The 21,637-nt window shown below is 59.0% G+C and overlaps 1 protein-coding gene across 4 annotated transcripts in view; it reads right to left on the bottom strand.

Moving 5' to 3' along the window:
* SUSD4 (sushi domain containing 4) overlaps positions 1 to 21,637 on the bottom strand; it is a 92,261-nt gene that overhangs the window by 55,131 nt on the left and 15,493 nt on the right. The gene's annotated exons all lie outside the window — the stretch shown is intronic.

Here is a 21,637-nt window from a genome sequence, read left to right as displayed (position 1 = left end):
TTCGTGTGGTTTCATTAGTTGTTAGTCTGCAATGTAAAATACATCTGTTTCAGCGGTTCACAGTCAAACAGGTTTAAAAAACACTGCTCTAAATACACCCTGCCCTGTCATTCTATTGAAAACATACAGTTGCTTCAAATAACGTAGTTGATGCCTAAGGGCACAGGTTGTGGGGTGAGACTGTGTGCTTTGAATCCTGACTTTGCCATTTTCTAGCTGTGTGATCTTGGCCAAGTTACCTAACCTCTCTGTGTTTCTTCATATGTAACGTGGCTATTATAAGTGCCTACTTCTAGGGCTATTGTGTAATTTAGATGAGGCATAAATAGACATAAAGCAATGACTAGCACACGGCAAGTGCATAATAAGTGAAGGTAAGCTGTTACATTAATATTCAACCAGTTCCCTAAAGAACAAAAACATAGAGCTTCATAAAATGGTAACCTCCTGATTTCCTAGAACCACCTTAATTTCCAAAAATATTCAAGATTGTTTCCTATGATGCTCTAGGATTAAGAGTCTTTGCAAATGACTGTTGGGCATGAGCACAACAGTCCTGCCCTTGGCCCAACGGGTGAGCCTTAAACAGGCAGACTCTGACTTCTGTAAATTAGGAGCCGAGCCTGGAGGGGAGAGCTGTGGCCGGCGCTCTGGGCACTGACCTCTGTTCTGGAGCCAGCAGCCGGCTCCTGGGGAGGCCTGCCCGGTGCCGTCCCCTCTGCCCAGCGCTGTCCCCTCCCCCTGGCACAAGGACAGCCACATTCCTGGGGACCTGAGAGTCCAACCAAAACCACACAGAAAACACGGAGAAAGCACTCAGAGCAAACGAACAGGTTTAAGACAAACTTTCAGACACGACACACAACCAACAATTCAACAAAGCAAACCAAAGGCTTCTAAGTTAATTGTGTTTGTGAATGTGGGGCTGTGTCACTCCATAATTCAGCATATTATCACTTTACAGATTTAAGAGGTATCCGGAAAAAAACATTACTAATTAGGCTAAACAGATTTCTCACTGGAGAGACAGGATCCCCGCCCACCCCCATCGCACCCTAGGAAACACAGCGAAGACACCAGAAAGCAAGACCCGGCACGTTGCTGTGGCCCGGTGTCTGCGTGCCAGTGGCCCACACGCTATTGTTACAGTGGAGTGACATCAAGCAGACCCCACCGACACCGACTTTCCTGGGGCCACGCGATGACGTCCACACAGCACCCACCCACCCTGGGGCCACGGCCTGCACCCCACACCCGGTGGGAACCTAACGGCAGCTCCGAGCAGCTGGCTGGCCAGCACGTCAGGTGGCTCTTCCCTGGAAATTGTGGGAATGCGTCAATGTTTCCAGAATTATCCAGAGATGAATACAAAGTCTGCTGCGTCTGAGCAAGGAAATGCAGCAAAAATAAGTCTTAATAGCATAATTTAGACTTGATTAAAATGCATAAAGGCCACAGATGTGGAAGTGTAGCGCTTCCCCGTTTGATGCCAGACTGACATTTTCCCCCTCTTGATTTAATTCACTTTGATTACCCAATTATTCCTAAACTCATTCTCTCGGTTTCAGCTCCAATGAAACGGATAACGGTACTAACTCATAATGTGGTTTCCACCCCAGTCTCAATACCGCTCCACAAACGCTCGCCCAACAACATGACACAATTATCCCAGGCTGCGATATTACAACACGGCAAAACAGAACAAGCCTTTAAACGTTTGAAGTAAAGCAGCACAGAAAACCACCCCCAGAAGACTCTGAGGGTCTCTCTCCGCGACAGGAGACGGGGCACGGAAATTCTGTAGATGCCGTAAACCCAGGATTGTTACTTGACAACGTCTGACAAAGATTGTGAAACTGATCAGCAAGTTACAAACGTGACTCTTTTCTTTTTTTTTTTTTTTTTTTAAATTTTTTTTTTTCAACGTTTATTTATTTTTGGGACAGAGAGAGACAGAGCATGAAGGGGGGAGGGGCAGAGAGAGAGGGAGTCACAGAATCGGAAGCAGGCTCCAGGCTCTGAGCCATCAGCCCAGAGCCTGACGCGGGGCTCGAACTCACGGACCGCGAGATCGTGACCTGGCTGAAGTCGGACGCCTAACCGACTGCGCCACCCAGGCGCCCCAACGTGACTCTTTTCTAAAGCGAGTCCCGACCAACATAAGGAGGCTGTCTGTGTGACCAGCTGTGTCCCGGACAGGCAGCTCGGTCTTGTCACTAAGTGAGGCGCACGGACGGCCTCTCCCTCCACTTGTAAATTCCAGGATGTCTAGTCTCTTTCTCATAAAAACTGGTGACGACTCCCCGAAGCACAAGCCCTCGGATGGAAGCCCAAGAGACGAGTCAAGGTTTAGAAAAAGAAGAAATTTCTAGAACACATTCTCAAAGTGCCCGTGGCCCTTTTTGTTTCTGAAACTTCAAATGTCCTTTTGTTTCTGTGAGCGATGGCTGTAGGGCAACACTAAAGCCGTTTTCCACGTGCTCAGGACTTCAGTTTCCAAAGTGCACACACGACCTCGTTTCATCCACATCACCCCCCCGTGAGATCAATACAACAGTTGGCGGTATCGGCTGTCACAGTCACTTCATGAAAATCCAGCTGCTAATAAACAGCCCTAAGCCTCACACAGTCCTTCTGGAAATACCGCGTGTCAGCACCCCTTCCCCGCCGAAGGCTCACGGCAAGCTGGGGTCCGGGTCACCTGTGAGGCTCCTAATCTCTGTGTGCATTCCCAAGGGCCGCCCAGACTTTTCAGGGCTCGGGGACAGCAAGGAAGGGCAAGACACTGTGAAGTAAGGTGGAAACACGGCGCTGGCTGACTTGGGGCCACGCTCTCCCCGACGGGTCTGCAGGTGAACGCCACCGCGCGCTTCGTCAAGCAGCAAAGAGCTCGGGGCTCCGTCTCGGTTTGCCCATCTCTCTGTGCTCAAGACGATTAGCTGGAGGGAAGTCTCGCCTGCCATCGCCTACCAGAGTCTCCACAGCAAAGCTGCCCACGCTTCCACTCCGTCCCCTGGGAGCCAGCGGTCTCGTGGGTCACAGCCACCACGCTGCTCACTGACCCTTCGTCTGACGGAGGGCTGGGCGCGTAGCAGTAACGAGTGCTACATGCCACGTCTGTCGCACATCTCCTTCACAAGCTTATCTAAGTCAAACGGATCTTTACAAAAATACACTGAAAGCTATAAAATACTATGCACGTATGTATCAGCTGAAACTGCTCAGCCATGCAGAAATTACAGAAGGTTCCTGCTGGAAGGAATCTTAGAAGTCACCCACAATAGCTGGGAAATGTGAGACCCAAAAGTTTAACCGACTGCATAAACTGGGACAGCTCCGAATGAGGGTGTCCCAGAGCAGCCCCCCCCCCCCCCGCCCAGGTCTCTGCCTGCTTGGGGAGGCCATGCCACGTGCCCCACGATGGGCACCCTGACCCGACCCACCCGTGCCTCGGACCGCTGCCAAGCTGACCTCCAGTGAAACACGTGGGGGGGGGGGGCAGGTCATTAAATACGGAGGGTTTCCTCCAAGTCACGATGCCAACACGAATTTGTTCCAAGCGACTTGGGCAGAGCCTGTCATTCTCCTCTTCTTTCCTGACCATAAAACGTGGGAACACCCTCCTCCTGATGCTCGACGCCCTCTGCCAACCACCTGAGCCCCGCAGCTGAGGCACCGAGCAGCTTCCTGCGCCAGGCCAGCAGGGCTTCAAAGCGAATCAGAATCACGAGGACGCACGGTGCACACGTGCTCTGACACCTCACAGATGACGGCACAGCCCGCGGGTGCGCCGGCCTCCCCCCTCCACGCGCTCCTCGCCGTGTACCTATGTGCCGTGGGCTCCCTGTGTCCCTGGGGCTGCTCGCTGGGCAGCAGGGGGGCAGAGGCCACTGCAGGGCCAGGGAGGCGGGCCTGGTGTGCTCTGGGGGGGGGCGGGGGGGGCCCCTGAGCCGCCCGGAGGAGCAGGGCCCCAGACGCTGGCTGTAGAACCGGCAGCTGGAGAGGCAGCCTGGCAGCTGCCAAGGCCTGATGACCCAGGGCCCTCCCTGCCTGGCGCCCAGGACCGGATGACCCTGGAAGGACCGGGAGAAGGAGCGGCCCCACCCCCCACGACAGACACACACACGCTCCTGAACTTCTGATCGAACTGCTCATCAGCCAGGCCGGTAGGGCTCCAAGGACATCACACTTAATTTTGAAGAATCCAGGGTGTGCCCCTTCCTGCCTCTCGGTCTCCTCCGCACGGAGCCTCATCCCTGCTGCGGGTCTGGCGTGAGCACGGAGAGGGGACCCTGGGAGCCGCTACTCCAGAGCGAATGAGGCCCCAGGGGGAGGTGTCCCCACGGAGGAGACGCACTCTGCCCAAGGACCGGCCTTCTCCCACGACCGGACTCTAGCGCCCAGGAAGCACAGGCATCTGGTTTCCCTGCGCCAACTATGTTGCTCACGAACTCACATCCGCGGCGTCTCGCTGAGCGCCAGCACCGGTCCGTTCGGGAGCCGGGACGGACAGGCTGGCCTCACTGTGGCCTCGGGCGCAGGGACTAAGGAAGGTTCTCGAGCGTAGGCACAAAAAGGCTGCGCATTTTATTTCACGGAGGCCCGCGGGCCGGTGCCTCGGACCAGGCCGGGAGGGCCGAGCGTGGCAGCAAACTGGGACTGTCGTGCAGACATAGCACGGCTCCGGCCGGCGGCTGTGGCAAGCGCGTGCACCCCGACGCTCTCCTACCGGGGCCTCATGCACGACCTCAGAGACCCCTACTTGCGGACGGTGGGTCATGCGGCACTTTCTCAGGAGCACCTGTTCGTGGGGCACCTGAGCCAAGATGATCGTGTGCGATCCATTCCTATGATAAAACGCTCTAAAACCATTAAAGTCAGGCTTTGAAGATTTTCCAATCATTAAGTGTTAATGGTTATGGGCCAACTCCGCACATATGCAGTTGATTAAGAAGACAAAACACAAAACAGCGTGCACGTCGTGGTCCTTGTCTTTAATACACAAAAGGGATGCACGTTTGTAGAAAAAAGGGAGACGCCCGAACGTTACCTGCGGTTACTTGGGATTGAGGGTTGACGTTTTATTCTTTATACGTGTCTGTATTTTCCAAGTTCTCTGCAACGAATATTCATAATCGAGAAACACGTTATTTTTTTATGATCCCTGGTGGCAAGGGGGCGTTAGGCTGGGGTGGGTGAGAGCCCGCGGGGCTGTCCACGGACACGCAGCGTCAGAGACTGCAGACAGCACAACGGGAGGTTCCGCCAGGGGGACGCCGGGCTGAGGACAGCCGTGTGTCGCTGGGTATTAAATTCCACAGAGCCGCCTGCCAATCACATACCGTCCCTGTAGTGCTGTCCCTAAAACACCTCCCTGCCAGAGGGCCCCGCGGGTCTGGCTGCCGGCCCCGAGACGCCACGGGTGAGGCTGGCGGCTCTCCCCCCGGAGGGCCCCCTGCACGTGGAAAATAAACGTGTGCACTCGGGCCAGGCACGGTGCGACCAGGACAGCAAAACGGATGGATGCAGGGGATAAAACCGCCGTCTGGTCGGGATTGATAATGAACCGTTACATCCTAACTGCAATTACCTAATTTCTGAAACCGTGTTATAAATACGCCGTCAGTGGAGTTCGCTGGCGAAGAAAGGACGTGGACGAGAAACGGCTGGACGAAACACCACCAGTTCCCAAAACGAGCATGCTTCTCCCTCACCTTAGCTGAACGCTACGTGGAGGATGAAGGGACACGTTCCCTGGGCAGCCTGGGGGAGCTAATGAGCAGCTCTGCTTCATAAACAAAATCACAGTCACCAAAGGGCATCGAAAGATGCCCCTTCCGTCACAGATTTCCACCCTCACTCACGTCACAGAATTGCAGCGGCGACGGAGGGGGGGCTTTGTGAGTGGTGCGTGTGGGAATAAGTTAATTTAAGATGAATGCAAAGGAAAAATGCAAGCAGGCATCTGTTCGTTCAGAAACAGGCTCCAGGGTTTTACTGTTACTATTTTTCTTGCAAAATTTTATAAAATCCCCGAAGCTCTGTAACATAGAAGCAAATGAGTCTTCCTCCCTCGAGTGCCAAGTGCAGCCTGGACCAGCGTGAACCGGCCAGAAAACAGGACGCGGGTAAACCCCAGGCTGGCACGTGCACGCACCTCTGTGCTAGTTGCTAACAGAGCAGCATTGGGGGCGGGGCTGAGCTGCCTGCTAGTTTTCTCCCAACTCAAATCATCTGCTAATGTCATCTCTGCACTTGTTCCAGCCAGGAGCTGTGGTGGCGCCTCCCCCCGCCCCGGAAGGTATTACGAATTAGAGCCAACAGGGTGAGCAGGGATTCTGTGCTTCGTTTGCACGGCTAATGGTTCGGTCCTGAATGGTGGTGCTCAAAATACCGCACACGAGCCAGCCCGAAAAAAACCGCACGATTCTGGCTGCATTTAAGGGCTCCTGGATCCCGCGGGCCCAGACAGCGTACCTGGAGCTGCCGTGCAGATGCGCCCGTCACAATTTCAAAGTCGGACAGGAAGAAAATGGAGCAGCTGCTGCTTAATCTTTCATGGAGCCCAGTTTGCCTCATTAGCTGGCAAATAGGACAGGCTGGGCCGGGAGCAGATCTGGCCTCCGCTCCGCACGAGAAAAAGGCGATCTGTGTCAAATCGCTCACTCTGCTTGGGGGTGGGGGCACGGTGGCCGCTGGCCCGCTCTAGCACCTCAGTGACACGTGGCCCTCGGCAAACTGCAGAAGCTTCCATAGAGCCTCGTGACCATGCCTGAAAAAGAGGGACGGGGAATCACCTTGTCCATCTCAGACCTGCGGGGCGCCCAGAGAAGGAAGGACCCCGACGCTTTGAAAACACTGAAGGGCTAACCCAAATGCAATTTGAGAGGCCCTGAATTGGTAAACTGAGTCCCAAGGGCAGAGGATTGGACTGGAGGCACAGAGGTGCGGCTAGGACCCTCAGCCCTCACCCGAGACCCAAGGAAAATCTCTATCTTCCCGTCCGCTTGATGTCCCCTCCCCCTGCAGCCAGGCAGTTGCAAAGAGAGGTAGACCTGGTTTCCTGGGTCATTTCAACTCAGAAACGGGGTGGTGTTACCAGGAGGCAAGTGGTGACCTGCTGAGGGGGGGAGGTGGGGGGTGAAGGGAGGTAAGCCACTGGGGAGGGGGAAGGAGGGAGGGAGGGAAGCCAAGGGGGAGGGGAAGGGGGGAGGGAGGGAAGCTGAGGGGGAGGGGAAGGGGGGGAGGGAAGCCGAGGGGGAGGAGAGAGCTGGGAAGTGTGGGGCAGCCAAGAGGGAGGGGGGGCTGGGAAGTGGGGGGGCCAGCCAAGGGGGAGGCCAGCTGAGGCAGTGGGGGGGGAGGGGGGAATCCGGCTGGCCCGGCCCCAGCTCCTAGGCACACCTTCCAGCTGGGACTTCCCAAGTGATGTGTGTCGTCCTTATCCGTCCGTGGTCCCAGGAGAGCTGACAAGATGACCCAGGATGGAGCAGGCCAAGCCGAAACACCAACCGTGTGGTCAGAGGTGGGCTGTGAGGCACGTGGCGTCAGCCTGCCCTGGGGCGGGGGGTGGGGCACAGGGCGGTGAAGATGCAGTTTAATCACGTGGCCAGGCTGCTGGCAGGTGGGGGAGGGTGGGTGGTCGGCTCCAGACGCGAGTGCAGGGTGTGCCTTGCAGGCCGTCGCCCCACACCACCCCATGGGGACCTTGAACCCTGGAACCTGCTAGGGCTCCGAGGGCAAGGGGGAGCTGAGGCCAGAGGCCTGGGAGCCGGGAGGCGGCCTGGTGGGCAGCAGGTGTGCCCCTGGGCCGTGTCAGACCTCAGCCTGGTTCCGGAGAGATTGTGTTCTGAAATCCACTCACTCCTTCTGGAAGCCTGGGGACAGGGACTCAGCCGATGGCACACTTTTCTCCCTCCCACCCAGGACGCTGCTCACTTACTTCTCTAGAACTCGATTCTCAAGAGGCCAAGCAGCCCGTTCACCCCCGGGGTCTGCTCGGCTGCGGCTGGCCTGGGGCTGCCCTGACCCCCGAGCCCCCGATGCTCAGCCTCTGGGCCCGAAAGCAAGATTCCTAAACTGGCAGGCTCTGCCTTCACCAGATGAGGCAGCAACCTCCCCTGGGGGACATCGTCTTCGGCGAGCCCGGAACGTGCACGCGGAGAGTTCACAAGGAGCCAGCGCATGAGGCAGCAGCGGCCGGGATGGTCCACCTGTCGCCAGCACTGGGAAAGCTGGCCTTTCTGCAGCATCAATGTCCTTCCCAGGGGCAAGCTTCCTCCCGCTGAATTTTAATCCCCAGTTCTTCACGGTTTTCAATAAAGTCAGGAGCTTGGCTGGCACATTTCCAACTAGCAAATAAAATAAGGTATAAACACGCTTAGCGCTGGGGGCAGGCGGCGGGGCGGGCAGGGGCTCCGGTCCCTGCATCGGGCGCGAGTCCTGCTCTGCCAGCCCCGGTGACGGCGGACAGGCCCGTCCTGTGGGCACTAGCACGGCCTCCGGGCACCGCCAGCCCGACGAGCTCCCTCCTGACTCCGTGTGAAACTTCTGGCAGGAGTTCAATTTTGTCCTTGGAAAATGCCGGTGGGATTCCGCAGGAGTCCCTTCTGTCTCCTCTCTGCGTCTGTCCCTTGTCAGCAGGTCTCGTGGCTCCGGAAGAGAGAGGTTCCCATGAGAGCCTGCCCAGCTCTCCCGTGTCAGGGGCAGGACGGGACAGGGCACGACCTTCTGACCCGGGAGCACCCCACACCTCACCCCTGCAGACTGAGCCAGCGGCTGCCCTCCCACTGAAAAGCAGGGCCAGAGGGACGGCGATGACAGAGCCCCCCCGCCCCCACCAGGTCCCCGGCCCAGCCTTCCTCCAGTGTCCCGGGGGCGGTGCACACACGGTCAAGGGAAGCAGAACCTGCCAGAACCCGCCGTCAACCCCGAATCAGCCCATCTCCAGCTGTTTGAGGCAGGACAAGTCAATGAACCTCTCTGGGCCTCAGTTTCCTGCTCTGTCAAAGTGTGTGGGTGCACACGTGTGGGTGGCGTGCATGCATGTGTGCGTGAGTGAGTGTGCACGTGTGTGGGTGGCGTGCAAGGCTGCAATGGCAGCTGTGCATCGATCACACGATTTGAATCCGTGGTTGTGAATCTGTCCCTTGACTGAAGCAATATTGTCATGGACACAGACCACGTTTTATTTGTTTGTGCAACACGAATGGTATCTTGAAAATACTCACCGGGCGTATTTTCATTCCCTTATAGTCACGCTCCCGGCAGCCAGCAGGCCCGTCCCCGTGGTGTGGAGCACGGCACCAGGAGAGGGAAGGAGGCCTCGGGACAAAGGCTGGGGAGTGGACAGCCGTCCACGCTGGGGAAGAGCAGGGGTGCCCCAGGCAGCACCAAGGTCCTGAGGGCTCGTATTTCCTGCATCCCCCGAGACTGCGGGGAAGGAGACCCCTGCAGGTGTCTCGACATCGCCAGATGTCTGCCACGGAAGGGAAACGCCGTGGTAGTGGCTAGGTTCTCGGCTCCCACGCGGCAGGAAGGGACCTGCTGGGGCCACGTAAGGTGTGCGGGGGCTGCCGTGGAGAGAATACGAGCTGGGGACAGGACTCAGTACGGACCAGCAGCAGGTAGCTGTACCGAGGAACCTCCCGGGCGTGCGGTCCCCAGCCACAGACTCGGGCGCGGACGCCAGCAGGACAAGGACCCCAGGAAGAACAGCTGGAAGCCAGCATCCCGCTCCCCCCACCACAAGGACACCTGGGCTTTCCCTCCCTCCACCAGACGCCGGTCAGCACTGGGGACAAAAGGCTGAAGCGAGCGTGGCCTCACGTGACCAAGGAGGAGGCTCCTGGGCCTCAGCACAGCCCCACGGTCCGGGCTGCGCACACCGACCCCATACCACCCCAAGGTCGGCACAGCGTCCAGCCCGGGCTCTTCCTCGACGTGGCGGTGGGCCTGTGAATCCTCGGTCTTCGTTTTGCCACGGGGAAGGGCTGGAATTGTGAGTGCCACCGGATGGGGCTGGAAGCCGGCCCCCGTCACGGGGCACCAGTGCCCCCCCCCACCCCATCTTCCTCGGAAGTCAGGAGAAACCCTCCCACGGGCTGAGATCTTCATTTTAAAAAAAAATCAATAAGCAAATTTAAACAGAAGAGAATTCCCAAACGATACTATCATTTCATCAAATTTAGCCATAAGACAAAATTCAAGAGAAGACAGGACTCTGACAGAAACATACTGAGAGGTGACGGGGAGATACGGTGGTTTTACAGAATTCTGAGGAAAACAACTCGAAACTCATACCAATCTTCATCAACGTGCACAATTTCCTGTAAACTCGACGCCAGGCTCGTCCTATGACTTCACCAAGACAATGGCTTTGCTGGAACGTGGTTAACCCGGACGGTGTGACCCAGACCCGCTCGGCCCACAATCCTGCCACTGCCGGGGATGGGGAGGCCCCTGGCACGCAGGAGAGGGCCGAGGGGGTTCCAGGCCAGAGTCCGGACACGATGGGGGCGCCTTCTCCTGGCCTGGCACCCAGGACGGGGGACCCAAACAGCCGTCCCCGGATGCCAGGGTTCAGTGAGACAACAGGTTACACAGGGCCTCCGTGGCCAGACCTTCCAGGCACCAGAGAGCGGGTTCTCAGCACTGCCTCCCGGCTCTCTGGCCTCAGCAGCCACCCTCCCCTCTGAACTGAAGACAGGATGGGGACGGGACACTGCAGGCCGAATGTCACCGGTTGTCAGTAATTAGAGTTCTCCCAAAATCTTTGATGAAATCTGTCATTCTCACCTGCTACTGGACGTGAGGATGTCCAAGTACGACTCTTACCAAACACCCACGGCCGCTGGACCGTTCGGACTTCACGAAGGCTTCTCAGGCACTGCGTTGCACACGGTCCTTCCTAGGGGCCCGGACACCCTCCGCTTCGGGGGTGAGGCCACTGGGCCCTGAGATGCTCAGTGATCTGCTTGTGGTCTTGGGGCGGAGCCAGGACCAAGGTCACCACCAGCCCCTCCTGCCCACTAGCCACTCAGTCCTCAGTCCAGATGCCTCTGAGAGAATCCACCCGCTTGCTCTTAGAAAGTTCCAGGTCCCTCTGGTGGAATCTATCAGGACCTCCTCTCTGCCCAGCTCGTACCTCTGTGCCTGCTGTTGGCACCTACTGCCCACACCGCCCAGACGGTCAGCGCACCCGTCAGGGACAGGGGCCCGACGATGCTGCCTCTGCGTCCGCCAGCCCCATCCTAGGTGAGCCCGACAGGCCAGCAGCCGCGCCTCAGGGGCCTGCCCTGCCTCCCTGGCTGGTCCACCGGGGATCCTGCCATTCGGACAGATTTGGCAAGTCCTGCCCCTCCCACCCCTCCACGGACTCCTATGTTGGCCTGAGGTTTGGTGACACTGAGAACGATGCTTCGTGCCTCCGGGTTCCAAATCCCCACATCACTGGGCTGTGCCCAGAAAGCAGAAACCAGGGGCTGAGCTCAGCTCTGACCACCAGCTCCTGGCCTGGCACCCAGGGCCTCCCTGCACGCACGCCTGCTCTGTGCACTCAGCCCACTGTGCCCTCTGGGGCAGGTTTCGCTTCTGACAGCAGCTTTGTCTGTGGCTATGGGGTAGGGGGGTAGGTCCGGCTTTCTGCTCCTGATCAGGGAGCCTCACCCCCAGCTCTCCCAGTCTCGATCAAGAAACGCACAGGAATAACTGTGGGTTGTCTGCTCCGACTTCGTGGTTTATGTAGTCTCATTCCCCAAACCTGGAAACACCTTTTCCCAGGGCAGTAACACCCGACCTCTCCCCCTCCCACATTCTCCACCCTGCGGCCTTGTGTGCTGTGCCCCCGCCCAGACCCGAGTTCTCCCGTCAGGCCTTTCATGCCAGAGGGGCCAGCAGAAGCTGACTCAGTGATGGGCCGACAGATGTGGTAGATGGACGGATGGACAGATGGATGGTCAGTGGACAGATGGAAAGATGGATGGATGGATGGACAGACAGATGGGCAGACAGACATAGACAGGTGGACAGCTGATGGACAGGTGGATGGACAATCGGTGGATGGATGGATGGACAGATGGATGGACAGACAGGCATGGATGAACGGATGGATAGATGGGTCGACAAGTGGGCACAGACGGGTGGACGGACGGACAGACAGATAGATGGTCAGTAGATGCGTGGACGGATGGACGGAGGGAAGGCACAGAAGAGGGACTCCTCCTCCGTGGAGGCCACCGTGTCTTTCTGAATGTCCTGGACAAGCAGTCCACACCCACCCTCATAATCATGCCCTCTGGATGCCAAGCACGTTCTCAGTCGGGAGGTTGTGCGGTTTGGCCGCCGCAACCCCTGGACGGCAGGTGCACCGGCGGCTCAGGGAAGGCGTGAAAGTCCCCAGACGGGAGGGGCTACACTTCTGACAGAAGCACGACCCACAGACGGCTGCTCTCACAGGCCTGCCCTCTCCCACCTGCTCCTATGCGTCCCAAGAGCCCCCGAAGCATCTTGATCCCTCCCTGAGACTCTCACTGCCGGTCTTCAGCAGACTTTACGTTTAAACGGAGAGACTCAGAGAGCAACAAAGGAGAAAATAAAGTCCCCGCTACGAAAAACAAAACAGGTCAGCTGACAGCAAGCGGCGTGTCTGCCAGCATTTGTCGCGGTCACTGCTTCTGCTCTCCAGAAGCAGCACCAACAGAAGCGCACGTCCCCCGCCCGCACAGCCACCGCGCAGCCGGCACCCGGCACCAGGAGCCACAGAGCCGCGCGCGGGGCACCGGCCCAGGTGGGCAGACTGCACGCACAATCAGGCGGGGCAGGCGGGTCTCACAGGCGACAGCCACGCAGCAGCCACGGCTCCCCGTCACAGATGTACTTGCCCGTCAGCAGTAAAAGATGTAACAGTGCAGACGGGAAGGAGCCAGGGGCGCCGCCCACGGGGTGCTGGGGTCTCGTCCCAATAAACACATCTGGGCCCGCACGCCGGTGTGTCCCACGGCACGGTCACCACGAGAGGCACCACAGGTCTCCACCCGTGGCTGACCCGCTGAGGGGAGGGCGTTCTCACGGCAATTCCACGGAGCCTCCGACGGCCCGGCCCACAGGCCACCTGCTAGGACATCACCGGTCGCCCGCTCCCCTCCCACGGCACCCCAAACCACGGCCCCTCACAGGGGTGACCACTGCCCACCACCCAAAGGGTGACAGTAACGACTCCCATCCAGCTCTGACCCCTGGGGGCTTCCCAGAGCCACAGGGGAGATCTGCTCCTTCCCACGTACCCGTCACCCGGGGCCCCAAACGCAAGTTTCCCCCTTTTTCTTTAGTCTCGGCTTTCCAAGCCAACCTGTGTGCCCGCCAAGGTCTGCCGTTGCTGCAGACACACAGCTCGACCTGTGTCCCCAGGGGCTGGGACCCAGCACAAATGCACACAGGGCCTGGCAACCGCGGTCGTCCGAGCTGGCTGCCGGAAGCCCTCGCTGACCTCCAGGGCCCTTGTGCTGTCACTGGGCATGGGCGGAGATGAGGTTCTCCGTGGAGACTCTCCGACACAACGCGCCCCACTCACTCCCACCGCGCGGGCCTCCACACGCAGGACTCCATGCCTTCTTTAGCCCAGCGCGGAAAACTCCATTGGCTCCCCTAGCCGGCCTCAGGACAGGATCCCGAGGACCCCCAGCCCCACCCCGCGTGCGCGTCCTCGTCTTCCCCAAGGGATCACCCCCCCCCTCACACGGAAGGGCGGTGACAACATCCACACTGTACTGAAAACAACAGTGAAGTCACAAGACAGCTACTAACGGACGGGGCAGCGGGGAGCCCCTGGTGACCCCAGCCTCCCCCACCCCGTGCCGCCCGCCCGCCTGCAACCTGCTCCAGGAAATCCCAGCCCGGCAGCTGTAGACGCCTCCTGGAGCCCGCACACGGGGCCGAGCCGCGGGGACAGAGGCGCCCGCGCGGCCCCAGCTGCCAACCCGTCCTCAGCCCCGAGCACCCCTGCCCCTGGTCAGGTGCCCGTTATGAAGTGAAGCCGCAGGCAGGTGGGCACGTCAGGGACTCTGTATGAGCCATAGAACACGCAAATGCGTCTTATAAAACATTCGGAGGCTGCGTGGAGGCTGCGATTAGGAAGTGTGGCCAGGCTACCCCCAAGCGACTTGTGTCGTACGTGACCACACGTCTGCAGGCAGCGTTACATGACGTGTAGAAACGACACGTCTATGTTCAGACACGGCACCTGAATTCCAACAGGCACTGACGGGATTAAATTACCCGGGGGCTCTGGCAGACGCGGTGTTCACCGCTCCAGCATCCGTAACCACGTCCAGGCCCCCAGACACCTGACACAGCCTTCCCGGCTCATCACAGAGACCACACGGCTCCTGAGGGCCCGTCCCCTTCAACCACAGGTCGTTAGTCATTTTAAGGCTGTAATTTGGATCTGAGGTTTTAAAATACACATCCCGGGCGCCGAGTGACTTGCTCTTCAATCCTTGGTGAGGGGAGGTGGTGTGGGAGGGTGGGGCCTCCTGACAGGCCACGGGAAAACCGAGCCACGGCTACCATGTCCTCCCGCGGTGCAGTCTGAAGCTGGGTCCCTTGCCTCCTGCCCCCTGTAGCCCCTTCAGGTAGGCGGCCGCTGGGGGGAGCCTCCCAACAGCACCCTCTGCCCCGTTCTCACCCCAAAGGTGGTCGCTGGCCACGTGCCGCGGGCGCCCCGGGCAAACACTGTCCCCCGCACGCCCCGCATCCCCGGGAGACCCGCCTCAGCACTACCGCGGGGCCGCTCACAGCTCTTGGCCAGCTTGCTTTCCTCTCTCCTCCTGGGCCCGGCGTGGCCTTTCTTCCTCGTCCCCGTGACAGAAGCCCCCCCCCCAGGTGCCGACTGCACCCTCACCCTGTGCCGTCCTGCTTTGTGCACGCACACGCCCTCCTCCCCAAGAACACACAGCGGGGGCCGCGGTTAACGCTCAGACCCCGCCTGCACTTCCCCCAGACCCGCCGCTCGCCACCCGGACAGCTACCCAGCCTGGCTCTGCCTGCGTCTCCACCACCGCACACGGGATATCGGTACCTCCCTCCAGGGCAGGGGTGAGGCCTCAGCGGGATGACACCCACGAGCCACTCAGAACAGCATCTCATGCCGTTACCTGTGCAAAAAAATTATTCTGAAATAAGTTAAGGTGAAATTAGGGCTTCGTGAACGTGTCAGACTTAACATGTGCATAATTTTTCTCTTTCCCAAGACTCCACTAAAACGACAACAAAGGATTCAGAAAGGGCATAAACCCCCAACAACACACAAAACAGAGGAAGTGAAAATGCAGAAAGTGTCTCATTTTTAAAAAACGGAAGGTGGACCGAGGAGTCGGCAGAGTCGTGAAGAGTAACGTGAGGGCGCCCCGGGGCCAAGGAGCCCCAAAAGGTCCTGCAGACGGTGGGGCGGGCGCGGGGAGGCGATGCGTGCGAAAACAGTTCAGCCCAGGTGCCCTCCCCCAGGTGAGCCCTCCCCCAGGGCAGGTTCGGAGGCTTGTTCTCAGGATGCCCCAGCTCAGAGATTTGGGGGCACCAGCAGAGAGCAGGGAAAAGGCACCGTTACCCAAAGCAGGGACTTGACGGAAAGCGTAAATCTGGAGCAGCACCGCCGCCCGCTGCTCTCCCGCCTGTGCAAGAACAGCGGCTCCGGGCCGCTGGCTTCATCTCCACCCCGGAGAGAAATCGGAGGCTCTGCCCGGAGAGGAGCAGCAGACCTGCTCCATGTGTGTAGCCGGGGACCCCCTGCAGATGTGCACGGCTGGGGACCCCCCGCCTCGAGGAGGTGGCTGAATTCCAGCCCAGCGGGTCCAGAAGGGACCAGTGGCACCTGTGCACACACGGCCCCTGTGGATGTGGGTCGTCATCATGGACGGTCATAAGCCTCCACTTCGAGAAACACTAGAGAAAAAACTACAACAGCATCATCCTCAAAGATACAAGACAAGAAATGCCGTAAGATAAAAAGGAAGGGTTCCTAGTAATTAAAATATGGCAGCTAAAACACCTTGACAAAAAAATATGGGAAAAAGTTGTGGAAATCTCTCAGGAAAGGAGACAGATGGAAGGAGGAGCAGGAACATTCCGGGGGAGTCTGGGAGGGCGAGCGTCCTGCAGACAGGAGCCCGGAAAGAAGGGAAGGACAAGAAGTCATCACAGCAGCGATACCAGAAAAGGCCGCGTGAGGGCGCCGTGCCGGGACCCCAGGGGCTGGGCGGGCCCTTGAGCAAAGGGGCCACGGGGCCACGGGAAGCACAGCGTGGAACCCGCCAGCTGAGGTCTGTCTGCCATGGCCGCCCTCACGCGGGGCATGTCCCCCACACTGCCGGCCACAGCCCCCAACCCTCCTGCGGGAGTCACGCTCCCTGGGGATGATCCGCGACCCAGTCCTTGGGACAGCGTCTGGCAGTGGCACGGCGTCTGCTTGAGGCCAGTCCCAAAGATAAGCCCGCTGTCTGAGAGCGTGGGAGCCGTCGGCCCCGCCCTTCCCGCTGCAGCCCGGCCCCACCCACCACCACCCTTCCCAAGCAGCCCGGCTCCAGGGAACCGGCAGGACTTTAGGCTCCAGAAGCTTCCGGGTCCTTCTGAGCCTCAGCACACAGGCGAGGCCGCCCACCGGGTGCGGAACCGGGTGGGGTGCCGGCTGCCGCCTGGATTGAAAACCACATAAATCCTGCGTAGGAGCAGAGGCGGGAAAGCCCCCCGGCACAGAGTAGGCCTTCAGGAGTTAGCGGGAAGGGGCTGGGACACTCGTTCATACCAAGGCCATAAGGTCCGCCCTGCTTTGCCCTCCGAGGAGCCCTCCTAGGAGGCGAGACCCACAGGGGTGAGCCGTGGGCCCGTCCGTCTGTCTGTCCAGGAGCCGCAGGAGCTCCTGCGGGAGAGCCCCGAGTGGGCAGGCCTGCGGCCGGACGGGTTCAACGCTGCCCAGCTCCCCTCGGGAACCTGCCCCCTTCAGGACAGGAGCCCGTGCTAAGGAGCCCTGGGAGGACCAGGCGAGCTCCGGCGCCCTCTCCTGACTTCGCGCGAACCAGCCGCCTGCTCTAAGGGAGGAATGACCGCGACTTTGGCTCCTGACATACACGTTTGACCTGCCAAGTCCTCCTCGTGAGGCCGCGGGCCACCATCTCCTGCTGGGGAGGGGGGTGGGGGATGGGGCGCCGCCGTCCTCGTAAATGCAGGAGACCCTCCGGGCCTACGAGAACCAGGGCAGCACGCGCCTGCTGGCACCCTGACTCGGGGGTCGTCTGCCCCCCACTACCTCACGGAACCCTGAACGCAGAGCCAGATGCCCATCCGGTGCCCAGCAGGCCACAGGCGCGGCCGCAGTGAGCAGGCGGGATCTGGATTCGGCACCAGGACCGTCGGCCTCCACGGGGGAGAAGCACAACGCCCCGGATGCAGGGAGACCCGGCGGCTGACCCCGCGGATCCCACGCTCCAGGGCCACCCTGCGCAGGGGTGGGGGCTCCCCACCAGCCGCCCTCCACAGATCGCCCAGCACACAGCTGCTCGGCCTTCCGGAGCCACGGACGCGGGTCTCAGGTTGAAGTATGAAACCAAATGGCAGGAACATGGAGAAAAGTTGATTAGGTTTTTCTTAAGTGCAATTAACTGTAACTGCAAAAACAGTGCTTGTAATATACATGGACAGGCAGATATATGAAGTTTTCATAAGTGAATGAAAAATATAAAAATCACCAACAGAAAAACTGAAGAACAACATGAACCAACAATTCGAGCGGTTCAATGCAAATGGCCCATAAAAATACCGGGGTGTCCTCGCTTCCAGGTTGTTGAAAACCCCGCGCCCCCTGGTGACAGTACTCCTGTGCAGGCTGCTCCTCCTCCAGAAAGCCCGCCGGTACCTGCACACAGATGAACCCTCCCCTCTGCTCAGCGCCAAGCTCCCCAGGAACGCGAGCCTGACACGCTCCAACCCGAGCTCCCGAGTTCCCCGCCAGTGAGCACATTCAACACCAACCGGATCCCCTCGGGCGCTTTTTACAGCGAGTAATTACAGCTTCGTTTTCAGGATCATCAGGCCATTTGCCCCCCCTGAAAAACCGCCCCTGTTTTTCAAGCACCAGATATGCAGCACGTCAGTTAAATAAATTCTGCGATATGCATGATGCAGAGCACTACAAAGTGAGTTAAAATTATTTATGAGAGATTAATTTTTAAGAGACGACAAAAGACACCACGATTTACCGTTAAGCAACAAATGCAGGTCACAAAATCATGTATACGGTCCCGTTTGGGGGGGGAAACGTGCACATGTAGAAAAGACGCCCGCATCTCACTTTCAGCAGAGTTCATGTGACATTTACTTCCTTAGTTTTGTTCTCTAAATTACCTTTAAAGTCTCAACAACAAATACGCACACACACAACCCCTTCGCTATGGGGGAAAGATTAAAAGCTCTAACCCAAGGGGTCCCTGGTGATCCCTGCACATTGTCTCTCGGACGCTCCTTGTCCACCTGCCGGCTTTGATCCCTCGGCAGAAGGAAAAAGCCCGGCCCCCGGGACCTGTGCAGAACCCTCTCCACCCAGCCGCCTCCAGGCCCCAGATGACCCATCTTCAGAAAAAAAAAACTAAATAAGGGCACACTGCACTTGAAGAAAACCTCAGATTTCCACTAAGCAGCCAGACCCCCGCTGTGCAGACCTCGGCAGTCCTGTGACCTGACAGATGCTGCTGGTGGTCCAGGAGGAGTCGCACGCGCCCTCAGAGGCGGGAGGATGGCTTCCTTGTGTCCGTCTGGCCAGTTTTCCTGAGTTTCCAACGTTTAGTGCCATTCGCTGTGTTCAAGGCTGGGCATCTGGAGTCAGAAGCAAAGCCGGTTCCACAGAAACACCCACGAAGTCCCCCCCTTTTACAAACTCCTCCCGGACTCGCCTTCTCGTGCTCCCCCTGCGGCCACTGCCTCCTACTCAAGGAGAAAGGACGAGGCTGCACCGGGAACCCGCTGTTCCCCCCACACGCTCGCAGCCCCCTCAGCCGCCGTCAGAGAAAGAGCTGCGTGCTAAGGTCTCGCCAGGAACGCCAACCACGCAGAGGGGCGCTGGAGCCCCCCGTGACCACCAGCGAGCTAACACAGGCGCTGTGCCCTCGCCCGCACCCTTCCACCCCTGGGGAGTCCCACCAGCCCTCCCCCAGCACCCCTGCACCTCCCTGGCGCCTCACCGGCTTCTCCAAATGCCCCCGGGCACTGTGACCAGACAGAGGCACAGAGACGCTCAAGGACGTGCCCAAGGTCACGGGCTGTGCAGCTGGGATTCAAATGCAGGCCCCCGGCTCTCCCTGCGCCCCAGCCTCTGTCTGGGGAGCCCCTGGCGGACCCCCAGCCTGCAGGCTCCTCTCTGGACCACGAACGCTGATCTCAATGACTGCTTCCCAGAGGACGACTCTAAATCTGCTTCCAGAACCCCGACTGCACCTGCCATCCTGATGCCTGCGGGGCAACTCCACCTGCACATCAAACTCTAAGTGTTTTCGGACCAAAGTCATCTTCCCACAATGAGCTCTTCCCCCTGACGTCTCCATGACGCTCACGGACTCCACACTCCTCCCCGGCGCCCGGACCAGAAACTCCACTGCCGTTCCTCTCCTTCCCCTCCGTTCTCTTGACCTCACCCTTCCCTACATGTCCCCAGCCTTCCTTCCCCCCCCATTCCCGCCCCCTCCCCTGGACCTTACTGCCCCCACATGGAGCACCTGCCGGGTCTCGCCGCGGCTGGACCCGTCCCTGGAGCGGCGCTTCCCGGCCTCAGGCCCAGGGCCAAGCTGGGCCACGCGCGAACCCCTAAAGCGTGGCCCAGACACACTGCTCCTTTCTTGGCCCCCAGGGGCTCCCCAATGACCTCCTGGTGAGTTCCTGGGAAGGAAACAGTTTACAAGAGATTAGGAAATTATGCTTCCTGTTGGAAGAGGTTTTGTTCGAGGGGAAAGCGGGCAGGGCGCTGGGAGATCCGTCCCAGTCTGACATCTGAGGCGCCAGGGCCGAGTGCCCCCAGCCTGCAGGCGGTGGGGCCGGGACCTTGCATGGGACCCCAGCCCCGGTTACTGCCGGTTTGCTTGTCTGAAAACAGGCACGAACACGGGACCTAAGCCATACGGCTGGACGAGTTCATACGTGGAAAGAAAACACTCGGAACGTGAGAGGCACGAAGCATGTGGGTGAGGAACACCGGCCATCGTTACTGCCGTCACAGTCGTGTTATCATGACCACACGTCCGGCCTCGCTGACCGAGTGTCCCCACAACACAGTCTCAGTTCAGGCCAGAGCGAGTCCTCACTGGGCAGCAAGCGAGCCACACACCGGCCCATGGGCGGCCCTGCCCGTGTCCCTACACGTCACCCGATACAGACGCCTCCCTCTTCAAACAAGTCTGAACCCGTGTCTCTGCGCCCAGACCCCATGGCACTGCTTCTGCATCGGCTTTGCCGATCTCAGCACGGTGAGGCTCCGTGAAGCCCCACGGTTTGCGCTCATGAGTGTGAAGTTCTCGGTGTGACAAGTCCTGGGCAATGCCTGCTCCCGGCTCAGGAACCAGCGCACACGGCACGGCGTTCACGGGAGCCAGGGCTTCCGCAGCACACGGGGCCTCTGTTCCCAAGGGACACATCGCCCCGTGTGCTCTGGAAAGACAACAGCCGGGCCAGCCGTATTCCTCAGAGAGGGACCCGTCACACCAACCTCGGGCGGTGCACGCACTGGGCAGCTGACCGCCGGTGCCGCCTGTCCAAGCCGCAGGGGGCTGGGCCCCCAGGTCCCAGGAGAGGGGACGCATCACATGAGGAGACAGAGACACAGACAGACATCTCCCAGGAGGCAAAGTCTAGCAGCCGCATAGCGAAGTCTGCAGACCGTCCCCCGTGGCTGTAAATGTGTTTCAGGGAAATACAGAGAAGGATGTGATAGCTCGTGAGCATGTGACATTTATCACCCAGGACACGGGGGGCAGGGCGGGAAGCACCTGTTCAAGAAGGCCTGAAGCGGGTCTGTGGAGGAGGCTCACAAGGACTAATGGAAGCAAGGACCCCTTGTGTTCACCGAGCCATGATCTGGGCCAGACCTTGCTGTGTGTGTGTTTCCTCCTATTATCTCATTTAACCCAAAAGACGCCTGAAAGGCGGGCACTGCTGTTACAACCCCAGCTGTCTGCAGGGGTGCGAGTGACATCAGAGAGAGGAAACTGGGGCCCCTGGCCGGCTCTGCCGCTCACCAGCTGTGAGAGCCCCGGGCCCGTTTCTGCACGAGTAATGACCGCCACCTCCAAGGTCCCTCCAGCACGGACGCGGGCCGACCACAGATATGCACGACAGGGACACTGATCATGTTTCCAGTATTCATCACGGAAAACACTGTTTCTCATATGCAACGAAAGCATCGGTTTGTAACACAGGAAACGGTACCATAATCACAGTTACGAAGCCTGTAATGCCTCGGTTTGTCGTAACGACGGGCTGAATTAGAGACAACTAAGACAGAGGCATCGCTTTTGCAGGTTTATTGGAGTATTTCTCATTCTGTCTGCATTTTCAGGGGAAAAAATAAAGACGCATATTTTTTCCACACACAATTTTCCACAACGGCAGA

This window comes from Puma concolor, chromosome E4, assembly GCF_028749965.1.
Source record: "Puma concolor isolate L17-30 chromosome E4, mPumCon1.1.hap2, whole genome shotgun sequence".
NCBI lineage: Eukaryota > Metazoa > Chordata > Mammalia > Carnivora > Felidae > Puma > Puma concolor.
The sequence above is the reverse complement of the archived record's forward strand: the minus strand, read 5'-3'. Positions and strand labels throughout refer to the sequence as shown.